At 55.3% G+C, this 7,598-nt stretch overlaps 1 protein-coding gene across 4 annotated transcripts in view; it reads left to right on the top strand.

The window, feature by feature from the left end:
* Positions 1-1,343: 1,343 nt before the first annotated feature.
* FRMD1 (FERM domain containing 1) overlaps positions 1,344-7,598 on the top strand; it is a 68,669-nt gene continuing 62,414 nt past the window's right edge. The window contains exons 1-2 of one of the 4 annotated variants that reach the window (XM_049905677.1): positions 1,352-1,428; positions 7,434-7,598. The gene's annotated coding sequence lies outside the window, so the exon portion shown is untranslated. Of the gene's footprint in view, positions 1,429-1,588; positions 3,754-4,648 lie in introns of those variants that run through there. The other 3 variants (XM_049905667.1, XM_049905697.1, XM_049905692.1) reach the window with 3 other exon arrangements.

Below are 7,598 nucleotides of genomic sequence, written 5' to 3'. Positions count from 1 at the left end.
ACGACGTCCCCAGCAAGGCTGGCTCTGGGTTTGGAGCCACGCGTACATGTCCAGTGTGAGTTCGGGCCACACCGTGAACAATCTGATCACTAGGGTACTCTAACTAGTAAACCAGGTGCTGTTGAGTGGACCCCGACTCATGGCGACACCGTGTGTATCAGAGTTGAACTGTGCTCCATAGGGTTTTCAGTGGCTGATTTTTTGGAAGTAGATCACCAGGAAAAAAGGTGCCTCAAAATCTGTTGTTGTTGCATCAATTCCAACTCATAGCAACCCTATAGGACAGAGCAGAACTGCCCTCTAGGGTTTCCAAGGAGCAGCTGGTGGATTCGAACTGCCGACATTTTGGTTAACAGATGAGCTCTGAACCACTGTACCACCAACCTTTCAGTTAGCAGCAGAGTCTGTTCACCATGTGAAGCACCCAGGGGCACCTAAGTTCTCTACAACTTAAAAAACCCATTGCCATCTATTCCAACCCATAGTGACCCTGTAGGACAGCGTAGAACTGCCTCACAGGGGTTCCAAGGCTGTAATCTTTACGGAAGCAGACTGCCACATCTTTCTCCTGCAGAGAGAAAGGTTGAACTGCCAACATTTAGGTTAGCAACCGAGCACTTAACCGCTGTGCCACCAGGCCTTCTTACTTATTGGGAAAAGGTGGTCAAGTCTTAGTCTTTGCTAGGAAAGAGCACTCCCTCGAGGAAGCACCTGACAGCCTGGACACATGAGACAACAAATAAAGCGTGGACATCAGCACCCTCATCCCGGCTGATCTAGACCGACTCCAGCCTCTGCCTTTCTCTAAGGCCTGGTATGTCTCCATGGCCTTTGCCCTTGCTGCCCTTGGTCTGGGAAGTCCTGCCCCAGATCTCCACAAGGCTTCTCCTGAGCTCCTTGGGTTTCTGCTCCAGTCAGGTATCTCCCTGTGTGGCTCCCGCCCTGACGGCGCACACTGGCCAGGAAGCCCTCGAAGGTTCAGGCCCATCATGTCCATGGCGCCTCCAAGGCCCCTTGTCTAGTTTTGTAGCCTAGCATCACACCCCTCCCTAGAGGCCCCATGCTGCAGAAACACCATGCCCCACGAGGTCACCCCCATAATCACAGGGCCGCCCTCTCTCCAGCCCCTTGCTCGGGGCAGTCACTGTCGCCCTCACCCGAAAGGCAGAACTCTGCCTGGATAGCTCCCCGCTTCGCTCCCAGATCCTCCGGGAGGGGCGAGGGGCTGGGGCGCGGCCGGGCTGGGAGGGAACGGGACCCGGAGCCCTCGCGGGGCCCCCACGGGCGGGCCCTGGCGGCGCGGGGTGGGGCGGCGCCGGCCAATCCCGGTTGGGACGCGTCACCGCCGGGGTCAGGCCGCTGCTGGGGTGCCAGCGAGAGGCCGCTAAGCCGCCACAGGGGTGAGCCTCCTCGCAGCCGGAGCAGGAGGTGGGCGCGCGTGTCCGCGGGGAGAGAGGGGCGCGTGTCCGTGGGGTGGGGGGATGCGGGGCGCGTGTCCGCGGAGGGGGGAGCGCTGTCTACAGGGAGAGGGGAGCACTTGTCCGCGGAGGCGACGGGGCGCGCGTGTCAGCTTGCGGAGGGGGTGACACTGGTGGGGTGTGGCAGGTGGGCGCAGAGTGGGCGGACTGTCTCCTCGCTGCCCCTTGCAGGGTCCCCCAGACCCATCCTGAGCCCCCCTCGAGCGTCCCTCTGCGGCTTCCTGACCTGCAGCCGTTTGTCTGGCCGCATCCTGCAGCAGGGACCCCGCCTGCCCCAGCACCCTTCCGGGTCCCTATCCCTTCGGGAGCTGAGGCAGGTACTAGGCACGCGGGCGCAACCCCTCTCCATCTGCCTGTGCCTGAAAGTTGAGTTTTCCAAGTGTGTCTCCAAAGAGGGCTCAGCCTCTGTCTAAAAGCTGGGAAGGTGGACCTGAGGATCGGGTGAGTGCGGTCTGTCCCTGGACAGCCTGTGCGCCTGTCTTCTTGGCTCCAGAAGTCCTGGTGTGCGGTTGGGTGCTCAGTCACAGCCCGCACTCCTTGTTGCTGCCCTGTGTCTCCAAAGCCCCAGGGAGTAGTGATGAGGGCCTCTGACCTGTCCCTGCCTCACCTGGCCACACCTGATGGATGCTGGGACAGCTTCCCGCCTGTCCAGTGGGCACGTTTGTGTGACTTGTGTGTGAGGGAAGGAAATAAGGTGGGAAAACTACACTCACACTTAATGAAAAAGTGAGCACAGTGCACTTCTGCTCCACAAGGTCTGCTGAAGTTCCTCCTCTCCTCCTGCCCCAAAAGAAGGGTGGTGTGCAGTGAGCAGAAATGGAACAGGGGAATGCAGGAAGGGTGCCAGGGGCTTTGGGGTTGGAGTGTGTGAGTGTGAGGTATGTGAATGTGTGAGTGGGTGTGTGACTGTAATTGTGTGGGTGTGTGCATATGGGTGTGTGCTTCCTCCTGGCTGGCCTCTTCACCGCCATCATCAAAGGTAGGTAGCCAGGCCTTTCAAGCAGGAAGGTGAGCTGCCTGGGGGACATCGTTGACCAGTGCTGACCCCTCCCAGGAGCAGTCAGGGCTCCCAGCCCTCTGTGGCATCTGCTTTGGTACCTCCCTGGGGGCCTAGGGAGCTGTCCCACACCTACCCAGCAAATTCCGAGGGGTGGGGGAGCCTCAGCAAGAGGGGAGGAGAGAGAGAAGAGGGAAGAGGAGAGGAGAGGGAAGAGTGTCTGGGAGCCCAGGCCTCAGGAGCTAGCTAGAGAGCCAGCCACCTCAGGGCTCTGAGACTCACAGTGGGCGCAGGTGGGCCAGGGCTGTGCACAGCCAGCTACTGCCTGACAAAAGGAGGCTCAGCAAGCCACCTCCCAATCACTCTGTCCTGTTCTTGGCCTCGGCCTTTGTGGGGCTTCCTGGTGGCCAGGACCATGGGACTTCATAGCTGGACAGGGAGTCCACAGACTCCCTGAATCCCATGGACCCCTGTGTCTGGGGAGGGTTGAAATGGGCATGGGCTGGGGTGCCCCATGGGCATTTGTAAGGCTCACAGTTCTGGAACGTATCCTAATGGGGGTGCCCCAGAGGTTGGGTTTGGAGTAGGGGTTGCCACTGCTGTGTGTGTGGACTGGGGGAGCTACAGCTTATCCAGACCTCACTGAGAACTCTCCAGAGAGAGCAAATGTTTTCAACTGCTGACTCCCCAGGATTCTGATTCAACACCTCCCAACCCCATAAGCCAGCCTTTCCCTGGGCAGTGCAGATGGTGAAAGTGCCACGCTGCTAACGGAAAGGCTGAAAGTTTGAGTCCACCCAGAGGCACCTCGGAAGAAAGTCCTGACAATCCACCTCCAAAAAATCAGTGATTGAAAACCCTTCGGAGCACATTCTACTCTGGCACACGTGGGTTCGCCATGAGCCAGAATCCACGCCATGGAGACTGATTGGGTGGTTCTTTTGAACAAGAGACATGAGCTAGCCCCCAAGAACTTCTCATTCCCCAGTGGTCAAGGAAGACACGGCCCACTAGGAAGACATGGCCCTCAGGATTTTGGGCGTGTCTCAGCAGAGCGTGATGGGCGTGGAGGCCTGCTCACCTGGGGCCCGGGTGGCTCTCTGGTACCATTTCCAGAGCCACGCACCCCACACTCCTCCTGACAAAGACTGGGGAGGGTCATAACTGCACTTCCGGGAAGAAGGAGTCCTAGACACTGGGATCCAAAGTCGTGTCTGCAGCTTGTGAGGGGCGGCAGGCGGGTGTTGCTGGCTGGTGCAGAGGGCTGAGCTCTCCACAGTAAGTCCTGAGACAAGCGAGGGGTCTAGTGCCTTCTAAGGACTACCCAGCACTCGCGTGCTCGCTCACTTAATCCCCTGGGCACAGTGGGCAGTGTAGTAGCTGGTGCTTTATCAATCAGTGGGGGCCTAGCAGTTTGGCAAAAATACCGCTCAGAAACCAAGGGGAGGGGAGGGAGCGGGCGGGTTATGGTTTTAACAATGCAGACTTTGTCTGATGTTTCAAAAATACTTTCTTTGAGTGAGGAGTGGCGTAGCTAGCTATCTTACAACTAAAACCTGTCTGGTGTGTTTGGAGGTTTCAATACCCCAACAAGGCCCTGGTTCCCCGAAAGACAAGAACTTCCTTGCCAGGGTCGCTGTCTTAGGCTCTGTGTGAAGGACCCACACTAAGATGCAGATGTTTTCATTCTCCTTGTGAAAGGACTAGGTGTGGAGTGGGGGTCAGACCCCGCTTCGGGGTGGGAGCACAGCCCAGCTGCGCCTGGGGGCTGCTCCCATCACACCTCTTGTCCCAGTGGCCTTGTCAGCATGGATCACCCAGTCTGAGCTCTTCCGCCTGGGGTGGGGTGGAGGGTGGGGCCGTCGACCAATCCTCCGCACTCACCGTTCCCCTGGCCACCGTGCCTCACCTGTGCCATAGCTGGTGGGGGGGAGGGTGTCTAAGGCAGGGCCAGCACTTGGCCAGACCCCCAGGTGAGTGTCCCTCTGCAGACACCTGGTGATTACTCCTGTTCATTTGGGAGGGATGAGCGGGTGGGGTTGACTGGGAGGCTGGGAGACTAGCAGGAGAGGCCCCCAGGCAGCGCAGTGGGCAGATGACCGGTGATTCTCAGTGTTAGAATCTATACAAAACCAAAAAAAAAAAAAAAAAAAAAAAACCCAGCTGCTGTCAACCCTGACTCCTGGTGACCCCATGTGTGTCAGAGCAGCTTCAGGTTTACAGAAAAATTCCACAGGAAGCGCGGACAGCTCCCAGATTCCGTCTCCCTCCTGCAGGCCTTCTCCTGTTACTAACACCTTGCGTGTTGCTATGTTGTTATTTTAATTGTAGCAATTGAAATCCGTAGTCCATATGGGGGCCCAGGCTTCCAGTTCTACCATTTGTGGGCTTGTTACAGAATAACTTCCCAGCTGTCACTTCAGGCAGCAAGCAGTCCTGTGCCGTGTGAGTGAGTGTGTCTGTGTGAGTGTGGGTATGTGTACATGAATCTGTAGGTATGTGTAAGTGTGTATGTGAGCATGAGTGTCTGGACATGTGTGTGAGTGTGGGCACATGTATGAGTGTAGCGGGGTGTGTGTGTGTGAGTGAGTGTAGGGGTACATGTGTGGGGGCACATGTGAGTGTAAGCATGTGAGTGTGTGTGTAACTGAGTGTGTGGGTACATTGTGAGTGTAAGTGTGTGAGTGTGTGGGTGTGCGTGTAACTGAGTGTGTGGGTACATGTGTGAGTGTAAACATGTGAGCGTGTGGGTGTGTGTAACTGAGTGTGTGGGTACGTGTGTGAGTGTAAGCATGTGAGTGTGTGTAACTGAGTGTGTGGGTACGTGTGTAAGTGTAGATGTGAGAGCATATGTGTGTTTGTGGGCACATGTGTGAGTGTAGGTGTGTGTAAGTGTGTGAATGTGTGTGCGCATGTGGATGTGTGTCCATGTATGTGACTATGATTGTGTGGATGCATGTCCATGAGAAGGGAAGGACCTGGCATTGACAATGTTGCTGCCCTGTGCTCGCCAGGCTGCTGGAGGTTCACTTTGTCCCCAGTGGACTAGGTGCCCACGTCCTTCCTTAGTCACTGGTCTTCGATGTGCAAATTCACAGCATTAAGCCCCTCCTGTGGGTTTTTGGGGAGACAGGGGTTTGCTTTGCTCATGGTCGCAGTGCTTGGGACAGCTCTACATTCCCTGGTTACTTTCTCTGGTCTAGAGCTGCCAAGGCCCAGGCTTTAGAAGCTGGAGTGACTGGTGGTGTGAGAGGCCAGGATTGTGGTTCTGACTCCATGGACTGGTTCTGTTCTTGGGCAATTCTCTTACTCCTTTTGGACCTCAGTTTCCTCCAACTATAAAATAAAAATATCGTGAGACTTTCATCGTAAGGGATCGTGTCTATGAACATACTTGGGAAAGTTTACAGCACCGTACAAATGTAAGATCTTAGCCAGGTCCCCTAGGAAGTTAAAACTTGGATGAGAAGAGGGTTTGAAGGAGCAGATCGGGTGTAGACAGGCTTTGCTGAGCGGGGAGGGGCTTCAAGGGCAAACAGTGTGGAAAAGCAAAATGAATTGGCCAAGACCACCTGGCTCATGAGTGGCCAGGCAGGGACCCCAGCACCTCTAGAGCGAAGGCAGCCCCTGAGAGTGCCCCACACTGAACGCCTGAGCACAGAGCGCTGCAGTTGAGAATCTCAACACAAGCTGGAATGACACACACACGGAAGAAAGGCACAGGTCTCCATTCTGCCTGACAAAAGAGCTCTCTGTAGGAACCATGTGTACCAGGACTCACCTTCATGACTGCAGAAGGGGACATTCCTGGTGATTTATTGTTTCTGGTTGCCATCGAGTCAATCCCAACTCATGGCGACTCCGCGTGTGTCCGAGCAGGAGTGTGCTCCATGAGGTTTCTAGTGGCTGGTTTGTTGGAAGCAGATCACCAGGGATTTGTTTTGAGGCTTCTCTGGCTGGAGTCAAACCTCCAACCTTTCAGGTTAGTAGCCAAGCCCATTAGCCATTAACACCCCCTAGGGGTTCCACCGATGACTTTGAAGAGCAGCTATTCAGTTGGTTGTTCAGAGAACCTAATCTTGAAGGTCAAGATCAAATTTATTCTGCTCCGAACAAATGTGCAATTAAGAGTCTCTGAGTAGTTCCAAAGACATTTTGGCCTTGAAATCCTGTGGTTTGCTTGCTCCGAAAGATCTGAGAACCTTATTAGACTCTTATGTAAAAGGACTATGAGTTTGTCTTGGTCATTTTTGTTCACGTTTCTAAGATACAGCTACAAATGAACACCTGGGATCGTTCTAGGAAATTGGAGTCACCTTGCAAAAGTTAAGCAAATGTGTGAACTTGGAAGGATCCTTGTCCTGTTCAACCGTGACATTTCTCGTTGGAGCTGGTCACGGCCAAGTATGAGGCAGAGCTTGTGTTTCCTTGTAGTTAACGGTGCTTCTCTGCAGGGCAGCAGGGCCACGGCCAGGTTGTTGGACATGGGTTGGGAGTACTCTGGGCCACAGGTGCCCTGTTCAGTGACCAGGTGCTGTGTGCAGTGGACATGGGTTGGGAGTACTCTGGGCCACAGGTGCCCTGATCAGTGACCCGGTGCTGTGTGCAGTGGTAGAGGCCAGTCACCTTAATCCACCTCACTGCCTCCCGGGACAGCTGCTGTGGGGTTCACCCTGCTGTCACTGTTGTCAGGTGCCATACAGCGAGCTCCGTCTGCCTCCCGGGACAGCTGCTGTGGGGTTCACCCTGCTGTCACTGTTGTCAGGTGCCATACAGCAAGCCCCGACCCGCGGCGACCTCGTGGACAACAGAACGCAATGTTGCCCAGTCCTGTGCCCTCTTCGTGGTTGTTGGTTGAGTCCATCGTTGTGGCTGTTGTGTCAATCCATCTCATAGAGGGTTCCCTTCATTTTCACCGCCCCTCCCTCTGCTTTACCAACTGTGATGTCCTTTTCTAGGGACTGGTCTTCCCTGATGATGTAGCCAAAGGACATAAGGCAAAGTCTCGCCATCTTCACTTCTAAGAAGCATTCTGGTCGTACGTCTTCTAAGCCAGGTTTGCTCATTCTCCTGGCAGTCCATGGTATCTTCAGCGTTCTTCACCAGCACCACAGTTTTAATGG

This window comes from Elephas maximus, chromosome 1 (assembly GCF_024166365.1).
Source record: "Elephas maximus indicus isolate mEleMax1 chromosome 1, mEleMax1 primary haplotype, whole genome shotgun sequence".
Classification (NCBI taxonomy): Eukaryota; Metazoa; Chordata; class Mammalia; order Proboscidea; family Elephantidae; genus Elephas; species Elephas maximus.
Note: the sequence above shows the minus strand (reverse complement) of the source record. Positions and strands in the feature narration are given on the sequence as shown.